Below are 13,756 nucleotides of genomic sequence, written 5' to 3'. Positions count from 1 at the left end.
TATAATACATTTCCCCAATAGCGTTAGCCCGCAATATCCGATATTCTGTCCGCACATACCGGGGTGCAGCAATTGGCGAGCTGAACACGATGATAGAAAATAAGATGTGATATCATGCTTCTAAACCTGTGCTATGTGAAATGCTGTCTCCTGATCTAACCTTTGTTGCTAGATACTAAAGTCTGTTATTAAACCATTTTATGACTATGTGTAATTTATGTGTAAGTTTGGAGTATGAATATGTGTAACAATATGGCTTTTAATTATCAACTGCATGTTCTACCATAATAAGGGTAAGATGCGGTATTCCACAAAGTACCGTAGTACGCAAAAATACATACATACGCATGCTAATAAATGCAATATTGAATTCTAAGAGTAAAATGCAATTTTGACTTTAACAGCTTTATGGCAGACTAGGTGGGCAGCTGGGCAGCTAGTGATCATCATGTCGTTATGATAATGGGCCTGTTTGTTCTTGTGGCCTGAGACAGTACTGGCATCAGCCCATTGTTAATCTGGCTCTGCAGGTAGATACAGCAGGTGCTGAAACCCACAGAAAAATACAATTTAAATATAACCAAATGTTTAAATAAAATTAATATTACCTCTCATTTTCATACTTAGGGGCCCATTTATCAAGGAGTGATAAAACTCGTTGTGTATGAAAAATGGTGCTCCAGCCAGTCAGATCCCAACAGTCTTTTTTCAAACACATGACAGTTAAGAGCTGATTGTCTGGAGCACCATTATCATACACAACGAGTTTTAGCATTCACAAGTTTTATCACTCGTTGATAAATGAGCCCTTAAATACAAATTCAGTTAAGGCCCTGTTTAAAAGTCAAGATAACATTTTGTATGATTGAGGACTGAAGACAAGCAAACCAACTGCTCTCGGTACTCTTTCTGTTATTTTCCTACGTTGTATAAAGGGGATGTAGTTGTGACTGTGCACATGAATCAAGTCTATCTCCGTGTTTAGTTGTTCCCCTGCTGATAAACAGTGCTTGTATAGCAGATTGTTTTACAGACAGGTACAGTGTATACATGTTGAAGTAGACATTGGACATGCCAAATACAGCACTAAATTGGCAACTAAAGCAAGAATATACAAACTATACAATAGCATTCCTCTGACATGTCATAACAGGAGTGAATATAAGGTGTGTGTATATACTGTACATTGCCAGATGTAAAATATAAGTCATGCTCCTGAAACATGGGTATTGCAATCACCAGCATTCCAACTGGTGCAAAGCTGCAACTCACATCATCTCAGCCGGCTGTGCTGTGCCAGCTATAGAACCATGACTGCATTAGTTAAGTTAGTTTTTTTACTGCCACGCCAGTAAATAAAATACCAGGAACTAATGTAGCTGTGCTCTAGCTGTTTAAACACACTAAGTGACATATTGTATGAAATATCGTTCTAACGCAGATTGGAGCAATATATCGTACACTTCGTATAATTCAGATGTGGTTGGATTTGCTATCACTGTTGCTTCCTTGGAAACACTTAATCACCACTCGCCGGCTTACGGCTGCCCAAGCCACCCATCGCAGAGGCCAGGAAATCTCTGTACAAGAAAGAGATCCCTGACCTTTTCTCACGCCCTAAACGTCAGCCCCCTCCCCCCCCCCCCCCCTACCAAATGGCAGCAGACTGTCAATCACTGACAGTCTGCTGCCATCCTGCTTCCAACAGCACTGAACGGGTTCTGCATCAGACAATGGAACTTTTAGCATGATAGTGCAGGAACGACCGCACCTGAATGACCCCTAGTGTGTACCTCCTATCACGCATGACCGACAGTTGTCCCATCTGATGTTTATTACTGTAAATGCGACATGTAACGACACATTGTGCAGTCGCACAATGTATCATGCAGTGTGTGTGCGACGGTGCGATATAGCGTTACATTGCAACGCTCCGTTGAATCACAGTAAGGGCGTTCACTCATTTAACCATTTCTATTGACAATAAAACCTATGGAAATTTTCTTTGGTGGAAAGGAAATGGCTATTCAATTTATAATTAGTAATATGAACAAAGAGTTAAATAATTCAAGTAGATTTCATATAGTTTGACAGGAAAAATCTAGCAATATTATTTGCAGACAAATGGCCAAGTAAACAATTGAGTTTTGTGATTTGCTACAGAGTTGACTTGAAAAGGTGAGGATCACAAGTTGGTAGTTTTGGAAGCAGCAAGGCAAAGGTATTGATCACCAATGATTTTTACTCTATTTTTTGGAAGCCCTGCTGCTGCAGCCAAACGATCTCTGTGGCTGGCCATTAGTGCTTGACAATCTCATCTAAGCATCTTGCCATACCGAAACATACCAATGTTATCTTGCCTGTGATTAATAGGTGCATTGCACATACTGTATATAACAGTGACGTGCAGTGAGGGGAGGCAGAGCCTTTCCCGTTATACTCCAGTATATGTCAGAGTTTTCACTGTATAAAGTATCTGAAAAATACAAAGATAATATAAAAAATATCTTCTTTGTATTATTCTACTCATTTTTATAGTCAAAACTCTGGCGTAAGCAGTTATAACAGGCGAGGCACTGCCTCTCTCTTCCCACATTGTCCGCACATCTCTGATCAAAACTCACCAAATTTCCAGCAGTATATACTGCTGTACCTGTGCATAATGCCCACATGTATACACTGCTGCACCTGTGTATAATGCCCACATGTATATACTGCTGCACCTGTGTATAATGCCCACATGTATATACTGCTGTACCTGTGCATAATGCCCACATGTATACACTGCTGCACCTGTGTATAATGCCCACATGTATATACTGCTGTACCTGTGCATAATGCCCACATGTATATACTGCTGTACCTGTGCATAATGCCCACATGTATATACTGCTGCACCTGTGTATAATGCCCACATATATATACTGCTGCACCTGGTTATAATGCCCACATGTATACACTGCTGCACCTGTGCATAATGCCCACATATATATACTGCAGCACCTGTGTATAATGCCCACATGTACCCTTTGGGTCATATATTGTGTGTAAATCTGGCTCTGGTAGTAGCCAGTGCTTCCTCAGCCATTTACCTCACCGCACGTTACTGGTATATAACCCCTGGGTACAGTCAACGCTCCAATGATAGACATTAGGGATTACTGATTATTATACTTGCACTGGTACATCCCCTGCTTGCCCTGACTTTGCCTTTGGACTATCTTAGAACGCTTTGGTACGGCTTTGCTCATTTGACATTTCAGTGACTTTTCTATTGATTTTTTATTTCATGCTGAATCAGGCGAAGAGCCTGCTAACCAGGGCACTGGTAATTATTTATAGTGGAGTGAACACAAATATAACAGTGTTTTAATAAACTGACTCTTTAATTCTTTACTAGTCTGAATAGATTTTCCACTACCAAGGCTTAATACATTGTGCCCTGCAGTGCATAGCCTGCAGTGGCTGTTATTGTGATCTTCCTATATAAAAAGCAGGCTGGTATTGAAAGCATGCCGCTAACCTTTTTCCTACTTGTGTACTGTCTATTAATGATGTCCATTGTCAGAATCGAGGCAATCAGTCTGCCCTGTATAAAACATAATTTACTGCTGGTGTGGATGGGACTAGACGTCCCACACAGGATCACATTTTACGCATCTTTGGCTCCAGTTCATTATGTTGCAGCCTTTCTCTATATATCTGAGCAATTCTTTTTCTTTAAGCTGTGTGCCAAGGACATTGGAGGTTAAACAGTTCTTAATCTCCAGTATTAAACCTTTATCAGAGAATTTAGCCTTGCTGAGGTACTCCAGCGAAGTTTGAAAACATTACAGGATAAGTCCATCACAAACTGTGTGGACTTTTTTCACTTAGAACTCAGCGGTGGAGGAGCTCCTCAGTAGTGCATGATGACTGTGGAGCCGAGGATGGGATCTCTATGAGCATGTGACCATCCCCAGCTCCTTTATGAAGCATGCCAGGCAAACTCCTCAGCTCCTGCCGGTTCCGCAGCCGATTCATCCAAAAGTGAAGGTGCCAATGGCCGGCTCCTTCTCAACTTTTTAAAATCCCCTGGAAGACATTACAGGATTGTCCATAGCAAGGCATTTCCCATGGGGACCCATCCATTTTGTAAAAGTGAGTACAATTCCTCGGTTTAGGGTAAAATCCGTGCTATAGCACATATCTGCAATCACTGCACTAAGCGATGTAATGATCGATGGAGCAACATTGCATTCTATCAGTCCTTCATTACACTGTACCGGGTCACCCATAAGAGCTTCTGGTTGGCTGAAAGAGAAAGATGTTACAGGAAGTGTTCTATCAACGTAGGTAGCTGTTAATGTGAATCAGTCACCACACTTACTGGAGGCAGCCATTTTGTGAGCTTGACCAATAATTATGAGAATGCAGCCTATTAATTCACTCATGCCCTCATGCTTTAGTCATGTCACTAGTTCCTAATGATATGAGAGTATGAACTCTGATCACATAGCGGCTGTTTCCGCTGTGTGTAGAGGAGAAAGTACAATTTAATCAAGATATTATATATATTATAGCCATATTAATATTTACCACTAATATTTTTCTTCGTTCTGGTGATCGTAATGTGATTGACAGGAAGTGGGTGTTTCTGGGCGGAAACTGGCCGTTTTATGGGTGTGTGCGAAAAAACGCTACCGTTTCTGGGAAAAACGCGGGAGTGGCTGGAGAAACGGAGGAGTGTCTGGGCGAACGCTGGGTGTGTTTATGACGTCAAACCAGGAACGACAAGCACTGAACTGATCGCAGATGCCGAGTAAGTCTCGAGCTACTCAGAAACTGCACAGAGATGTCTTTTCGCTATATTGCGAATCTTTCGTTCGCAATTTTAAGAAGCTAAGATTCACTCCCAGTAGGCGGCGGCTTAGCGTGTGTAAAGCTGCTAAAAGCAGCTTGCGAGCGAACAACTCGGAATGACCCCCAATGTGCAGTGCAGGTGGGGCAGATATAACCTGTGCAGAGAGAGTTAGATTGGGTGGGGTGTGTTCAAACTGAAATCTAAATTGCAATGTAAAAATAAAGCAGCTAGTATTTACCCTGCACAGAAACAGTATAACCCACCCAAATCTAGCTCTCTTTGCACATGTTGTATCTCCCCCACCCCCTTCAGTGCACATGGTTTTGCCCATTAGAGGAAGATTTTGGTTTTGCAATCAACCTTGAATTAGGCCCCAAGTTCCTCAGCCCTCCATGAACCAGGAGAACAATCCCTACTTTCTTAATACAATATTAGAGCATGTGCTCAGCTGTTACAGGTACACATTGGAGCAGGCAACTTCAGAAGTTTGGTTGCAGTCTCTGTTGGGAGAATGGCTGGGGGGGGAATCAATTGTTTTCCCTTGTGGCTACCACTAGGGGGTGCAAAAAAAGAGCAATTTAGTTGTTGCTCTGTTTGGATGCCAGGTGACATTTCTTCTCTCCATATGCGCTAAGCGGGCACAAGCAGGATTTTAGACGGGTTTAGCTGTTTTACGCTGCTGAACCCTGTTTGGGTGCAATATGCATGGGTGCCTAAAAACAATTGAATTGTGACCAATTGTTTGGGTGGCATATGGTTGACATATGAATTAGATGAATAATGTAGTTGACATGTAAACAGTACATTGCATTTTCCACACTGTACACTTTGTACTTACCAAATACAGCTACACTAGTGTATTTAAAACTTCTATATCAGGTGGCTAGATTTGTGTACAAATAAAAAATGATATAGTATTATTTATTGTGTTTTATATAACATCTGTATTACCGATTGTGATTAATTGACCACATGTGGCACTGTCCCATTGGAGCATCTGGTAGCCATGTAAAAAAACTGCGTTATGGATATCATAGGTATAAGGTCAACTGGCTGAATACACAAATTAGTTAGATTTCCTCTACAATGAATGTAATAATGTATACTTATAGCATTGTCAGCATTCTGATATTCTTGGTCAGTTGATCTAGTGGTTCATCTGTAATTGTTCTGTCTACTCTTTATATGGTATTGCTCAGCTGTGTGCAATTCTTTTCTAAAAGAAGCCAATGATTTCAGGGAGAGATGAAAGCGAGAAATTAACACAAGTGAAACATTTTAATTCCCCATCTCACATTTCTTCACAGCTAGGAGCCAATTTGCACACTGTATGGTCCAGTGTTTCCCTGTCTACGCTTATTCGGTTATGAAGCTTGTGAGGGATCCTTAGTTGTAAAGAAGGTCTTCAAATTAGAATGATAGGATTTTCAGCTAAATATGCAAGGTAGCCTCATTAAATACGAGAGCCTGACAGAGCGTTTCTGATAGGAGCGGGGGGGGGGGGGGGGGATAAATGTGGCAGAGTAAAGATTTGTTCTACAGAAAAGTACACATCATACTTCCTAGGATATAATAGTCTGCAGCACACAAACCTAATCGAGCACCCAATAGACACACATTTTACTTTTATCTTTCACCAAATCATTCATATTCTGGGCGGGATGTACTAAGCGGAAAATGCGGTAAACCCCCTTTTACCGCATTTTCCTGATGTACTATCCCCCGGCCGCCAGGTCAGCGCCGCGGCGGGGTTCGCCAGCTTTAGCTGGCGATAGTCCATAGAAGCCTATAGGCTTCTCTCCGCGGTGCTGTATGAGGGATCCGATCGAATCCCTCCCAGCATGCCTTGCGGCCACCCCCCGTCACCCTGCGCATGCGCAGACTGACTCCTGGGGCCGAATCCCGGAAGTCAGGCTGCCGCTGTGCATCGCGGAGGACAGCTCTTATTGGAAGAGCTGTCCTCCGCAATGCTGATCGCATATGTTAGTACATATACGATCAGCATCGTGGTGCAGGGCGGCGATGTACATTAGTACATCCCGCCTACTATGTTTAATCTTGCCATACAACATACTGTAGGTTGCAAACCTATTATCTACTTCCTACTCTGGAAAGCTTACCTATCACAGGAAAATGGCAGTGTACTGTAAGTGCTTGAGCAATAACAGACATGTCAGTGCAATTGTTCTAATTCATACTTTAATCATACCTTCCAACACTTCTGATAGGGCATGCAGGACTGTTGCGCAGCGAAGCCACGCCTGATTTTGATAGCATTTGTAGACTTCCTCCGACTGCACATTCCTAAGCCAAGTGAAGACATTACTTGCAGCCGATGTCCCCTCAGTAAGGGGATAGGCACTGTAATAACTTATGTACAGAAATTTGTTCTCTGATAAGAGTCACATATGTTCAGAAATGAAGGGATCACAACCAGTTTTGATGCCATCCCAAGATTCTATGTGTAAGAGGTTCTGCAGAATATAGATTAATCTGCAATAGTAATACAGGTTGAGTATCCCATATCCAAATATCCGAAATACGGAATATTCCAAAATACGGACTTTTTTGAGCGAGAGTGAGATAGTGAAACTTGTGTTTTTTGATGGCTCAATGTACACAAACTTTGTTTAATACACACAGTTATTAAAAATATTGTATTAAATGACCTTCAGGCTGTGTATATAAGGTATATATGAAATATAAATGAATTGTGTGAATGTACACACACTTTATTTAATGCACAAAGTTTTAAAAAATATTGGCTAAAATGACCTTCAGGCTGTGTGTAAGGTGTATATGAAACATAAATGCATTCTGTGCTTAGATTTAGGTCCCATTGCCATGATACCTGTATCTCATTATGGTATGCAATTATTCCAAAATACGGAAAAATCCGATATCCAAAATACCTCTGGTCCCAAGCATTTTGGATAAGGGATACTCAACCTGTAGTTGTAACATAGCAATGGCAATAGTTGTGTCATAGCAATGTTGAGTCCTATTAGGAGAAAAGTGCTATATACTGTAATTATTATTATTATTATGATTTTAGGTAAAAAGAATATTCTACAACTGAGCAATTATAATTTTCTGGATGAAGGGCCTGATTCAGAGATGTACGCAAATGCATATGAAAATTCCACAGTTGCTTGGACTTGTATTGAGACGCCCAGTGGCGGCTTGCCAATCCCAGTAGCTATATACAGTACACAGACACTGGGTCAGTCACAGATCAGTCGACTATCAAACATCACAGAGCATGGCTGCAGGAAATAAAACACCGGAGCCAATGCAGCTATGTATGGGATCGCAATTGCAGGCTGAACCACGTAGCGAAATCAGTCACGACATGTCTGCATTTTGGCCACCACTCCCCTTATCCGCCCAAATAGTCCTTGACTGTCAATCACTTTGCAAATAAATCCAGCATGTTTGAAAATCTCGAGTCAGCTATTGCCACCGAAAAATGATCGGAATCATCAAGTTGGGAATTTTTAACATTGTGTATTTTGCCGATCACTTGAGAAATCACCGATCATCGGAGTCTCCTGATCGGTGAGTCAGATCGGCATTGGGGATTTGCCCAATTGATGTATGGCCCACTTTAGGGTTTGTTAGTCTCTATATTGACCCTTTGAGGATCAAAGGCATACAGTAATCGATGTTATGTTATTTACTGGAAGAGTTTTTTAAACAATTTTTCCAGCTAAGTGAATATCACATTTTTGTTTTAAGATTAACCAAAAGATATTTTCTCTGACGTCCTAGTGGATGCTGGGGACTCCGAAAGGACCATGGGGAATAGCGGCTCCGCAGGAGACTGGGCACAAAAGTAAAAGCTTTAGGACTACCTGGTGTGCACTGGCTCCTCCCCCTATGACCCTCCTCCAAGCCTCAGTTAGATTTTTGTGCCCGAACGAGAAGGGTGCTCACTAGGTGGCTCTCCTGAGCTGCTTAGTAAAAAAGTTTAAGTATAGGTTTTTTATTTTCAGTGAATCCTGCTGGCAACAGGTTCACTGCACTGAGGGACTAAGGGGAGAAGAAGCGAACTCACCTGCGTGCAGAGTGGATTGGGCTTCTTAGGCTACTGGACATTAGCTCCAGAGGGACGATCACAGGCCCAGCCATGGATGGGTCCCAGAGCCGCGCCGCCGGTCCCCTTACAGAGCCAGAAGACTGAAGAGGTCCGGAAAATCGGCGGCAGAAGACGTCCTGTCTTCAATAAGGTAGCGCACAGCACCGCAGCTGTGCGCCATTGCTCTCAGCACACTTCACACTCCGGTCACTGAGGGTGCAGGGCGCTGGGGGGGGGCGCCCTGAGACGCAATAAAAACACCTTATATGGCAAAAAATACATCACATATAGCTCCTGGGCTATATGGATGCATTTAACCCCTGCCAATTTTTCCTTAAAAAAGCGGGAGAAAGGCCGCCGAGAAGGGGGCGGAGCCTATCTCCTCAGCACACTGGCGCCATTTTTCCTCACAGCTCCGTTGGAGGGAAGCTCCCTGACTCTCCCCTGCAGTCCTGCACTACAGAAACAGGGTAAAACAAGAGAGGGGGGCACTAATTTGGCAGATAAATCTATACAGCAGCTATATAAGGGAAAAACACTTATATAAGGTTATCCCTGTATATATATAGCGCTCTGGTGTGTGCTGGCAAACTCTCCCTCTGTCTCCCCAAAGGGCTAGTGGGGTCCTGTCCTCTATCAGAGCATTCCCTGTGTGTGTGCTGTGTGTCGGTACGTTGTGTCGACATGTATGAGGAGGAAAATGATGTGGAGGCGGAGCAATTGCCTGTAATAGTGATGTCACCCCCTAGGGAGTCGACACCTGACTGGATGGTCTTATGGAAGGAATTACGTGATAGTGTCAGCACTTTACAAAAGACTGTTGACGACATGAGACAGCCGGCAAATCAGTTATTACCTGTACAGGCGTCTCAAACACCGTCAGGGGCTCTAAAGCGCCCGTTACCTCAGATGGTCGACACAGACCCAGACACGGACACTGACTCCAGTGTCGACAGTGAGGAAACAAACGTATTTTCCAGTAGGGCCACACGTTACATGATCACGGCAATGAAGGAGGTTTTGAAAATTTCTGATACTACAAGTACCACAAAAAAGGGTATTATGTGGGGTGTGAAAAAACTACCCGTAGTTTTTCCTGAATCAGATGAATTAAATGAGATGTGTGATGAAGCGTGGGTTTCCCCCGATAAAAAACTGCTAATTTCTAAAAAATTATTGGCATTATACCCTTTCCCGCCAGAGGTTAGGGCACGTTGGGAAACACCCCCTAGGGTAGATAAGGCGCTCACACGCTTATCAAAACAAGTGGCGTTACCGTCTCCTGATACGGCCGCCCTCAAGGAACCAGCTGATAGGAAGCTGGAAAATATCCTAAAAAGTATATACACACATACTGGTATTATACTGCGACCAGCAATCGCCTCAGCCTGGATGTGCAGTGCTGGGGTGGCTTGGTCGGATTCCCTGACTGAAAATATTGATACCCTGGACAGGGACAGTATATTATTGACTATAGAGCTTTTAAAGGATGCATTTCTATATATGCGAGATGCACAGAGGGATATTTGCACTCTGGCATCAAGAGTAAGTGCGCTGTCCATTTCTGCCAGAAGAGGGCTATGGACGCGACAGTGGTCAGGTGATGCGGATTCCAAACGGCATATGGAAGTATTGCCGTATAAAGGGGAGGAGTTATTTGGGGTCGGTCTATCGGACCTGGTGGCCACGGCAACGGCTGGGAAATCCACCTTTTTACCCCAGGTCACCTCTCAGCAGAAAAAGACACCGTCTTTTCAGGCTCAGTCCTTTCGTCCCCATAAGGGCAAGCGGGCAAAAGGCCACTCATATCTGCCCCGGGGCAGAGGAAGGGGAAAAAGACTGCAGCAGGCAGCCTCTTCCCAGGAACAGAAGCCCTCCCCCGCTTCTGCCAAGTCCTCAGCATGACGCTGGGGCCTTACAAGCGGACTCAGGCACGGTGGGGGCCCGTCTCAAGAATTTCAGCGCGCAGTGGGCTCACTCGCAAGTGGACCCCTGGATCCTGCAGGTAGTATCTCAGGGGTACAAATTGGAATTCGAGACGTCTCCCCCTCGCCGGTTCCTGAAGTCTGCTTTACCAACGTCTCCCTCCGACAGGGAGGCGGTATTGGAAGCCATTCACAAGCTGTATTCCCAGCAGGTGATAATCAAGGTACCCCTCCTACAACAGGGAAAGGGGTATTATTCCACGCTGTTTGTGGTACCGAAGCCGGACGGCTCGGTGAGACCTATTTTAAATCTGAAATCCTTGAACACTTACATACAAAGGTTCAAATTCAAGATGGAGTCACTCAGAGCAGTGATAGCGAACCTGGAAGAAGGGGACTATATGGTGTCTCTGGACATCAAGGATGCTTACCTCCATGTCCCAATTTGCCCTTCTCACCAAGGGTACCTCAGGTTTGTGGTACAGAACTGTCACTATCTGTTTCAGACGCTGCCATTTGGATTGTCCACGGCACCCCGGGTCTTTACCAAGGTAATGGCCGAAATGATGATTCTTCTTCGAAGAAAAGGCGTCTTAATTATCCCTTACTTGGACGATCTCCTGATAAGGGCAAGGTCCAGAGAACAGTTAGAGGTCGGAGTAGCACTATCTCAAGTAGTACTACGACAGCACGGGTGGATTCTAAATATTCCAAAATTGCAGCTGATTCCGACGACACGTCTGCTGTTCCTAGGGATGATTCTGGACACAGTCCAGAAAAAGGTGTTTCTCCCGGAGGAGAAAGCCGGGGAGTTATCCGACCTAGTCAGGAACCTCCTAAAACCAGGCCAAGTGTCAGTGCATCAATGCACAAGGGTCCTGGGAAAAATGGTGGCTTCTTACGAAGCGATTCCATTCGGCAGATTCCACGCAAGAACTTTTCAGTGGGATCTGCTGGACAAATGGTCCGGATCGCATCTTCAAATGCATCAGCGGATAACCCTGTCTCCAAGGACAAGGGTGTCTCTCCTGTGGTGGTTGCAGAGTGCTCATCTTCTAGAGGGCCGCAGATTCGGCATTCAGGACTGGGTCCTGGTGACCACGGATGCCAGCCTGAGAGGCTGGGGAGCAGTCACACAGGGAAGAAATTTCCAGGGCTTGTGGTCAAGCATGGAAACGTCACTTCACATAAATATCCTGGAACTAAGGGCCATTTACAATGCCCTAAGTCAGGCAAGGCCTCTGCTTCAGGGTCAGCCGGTGTTGATCCAGTCGGACAACATCACGGCAGTCGCCCACGTAAACAGAGATATTGCGCCAGGTCAAGGGACCCTCAGGCAATAGCTGTGGACGCTCTGGTAACACCGTGGGTGTACCAGTCAGTGTATGTGTTCCCTCCTCTGCCTCTCATACCCAAGGTACTGAGAATCATAAGAAGGAGAGGAGTAAGGACTATACTCGTGGCTCCGGATTGGCCAAGAAGGTCTTGGTACCCGGAACTTCAAGAGATGCTCACGGAAGACCCGTGGCCTCTACCTCTAAGAAAGGACCTGCTCCAGCAGGTACCCTGTCTGTTCCAAGACTTACCGCGGCTGCGTTTGACGGCATGGCGGTTGAACGCCGGATCCTGAAGGAAAAAGGCATTCCGGATGAAGTCATCCCTACCCTGATCAAAGCCAGGAAGGATGTAACTGTGCAACATTATCACCGTATTTGTCGTAAATATGTTGCGTGGTGTGAGGCCAGGAAGGCCCCTACAGAGGAATTTCAACTGGGTCGTTTCCTGCATTTCCTGCAAACAGGACTGTCTATGGGCCTAAAATTAGGGTCCATTAAGGTTCAAATTTCGGCCCTGTCGATATTCTTCCAAAAAGAACTAGCTTCAGTTCCTGAAGTTCAGACGTTTGTCAAGGGGGTACTGCATATACAGCCTCCTTTTGTGCCTCCAGTGGCACCTTGGGATCTCAATGTAGTTTTGGGGTTCCTAAAATCACATTGGTTTGAACCACTCACCACTGTGGACTTAAAATATCTCACATGGAAAGTGGTAATGCTGTTAGCCCTGGCTTCAGCCAGGCGTGTCTCAGAATTGGCGGCTTTATCCTATAAAAGCCCTTACCTAATTTTTCATACGGACAGGGCAGAATGGAGGACTCATCCTCAATTTCTCCCTAAGGTGGTTTCAGCGTTTCACTTAAACCAGCCTATTGTGGTACCTGCGGCTACTAGGGACTTGGAGGATTCCAAGTTGCTGGACGTAGTCAGGGCCCTGAAAATATATGTTTCCAGGACGGCTGGAGTCAGAAAATCTGACTCGCTGTTTATCCTGTATGCACCCAACAAGCTGGGTGCTCCTGCTTCTAAGCAGACTATTGCTCGTTGGATTTGTAGTACAATTCAGCTTGCACATTCTGTGGCAGGCCTGCCACAGCCAAAATCTGTAAAAGCCCATTCCATACGGAAAGTGGGCTCATCTTGGGCGGCTGCCCGAGGGGTCTCGGCTTTACAACTTTGCCGAGCAGCTACTTGGTCAGGGGCAAACACGTTTGCTAAATTCTACAAATTTGATACCCTGGCTGAGGAGGACCTGGAGTTCTCTCATTCGGTGCTGCAGAGTCATCCGCACTCTCCCGCCCGTTTGGGAGCTTTGGTATAATCCCCATGGTCCTTTCGGAGTCCCCAGCATCCACAAGGACGTCAGAGAAAATAAGAATTTACTTACCGATAATTCTATTTCTCATAGTCCGTAGTGGATGCTGGGCGCCCATCCCAAGTGCGGATTGTCTGCAATACTTGTACATAGTTATTGTTACAAAAATCGGGTTATTATTGTTGTGAGCCATCTTTTCAGAGGCTCCTCTGTTATCATGCTGTTAACTGGGTTCAGATCACAAGTTGTACGGTGTGATTG

The 13,756-nt window shown here is 44.7% G+C and overlaps 1 protein-coding gene across 7 annotated transcripts in view; it reads left to right on the top strand.

Annotated features, from left to right (window-relative positions):
- KCNG1 (potassium voltage-gated channel modifier subfamily G member 1) overlaps nucleotides 1–13,756 on the top strand; it is a 141,345-nt gene that overhangs the window by 49,627 nt on the left and 77,962 nt on the right. For 2 of the 7 annotated variants that reach the window (XM_063958967.1, XM_063958968.1), the window contains exon 2: nucleotides 7,899–8,401. The exons of the other annotated variants lie outside the window; for them this stretch is intronic. The gene's annotated coding sequence lies outside the window, so the exon portion shown is untranslated. The remainder of the gene's footprint in view (nucleotides 1–7,898; nucleotides 8,402–13,756) is intronic. 7 annotated transcript variants of the gene reach the window in all.

Source organism: Pseudophryne corroboree, chromosome 3 (genome assembly GCF_028390025.1).
Source record: "Pseudophryne corroboree isolate aPseCor3 chromosome 3, aPseCor3.hap2, whole genome shotgun sequence".
In the NCBI taxonomy this organism is placed as follows: domain Eukaryota; kingdom Metazoa; phylum Chordata; class Amphibia; order Anura; family Myobatrachidae; genus Pseudophryne; species Pseudophryne corroboree.
This window is presented reverse-complemented; position numbering and strand designations above follow the sequence as displayed.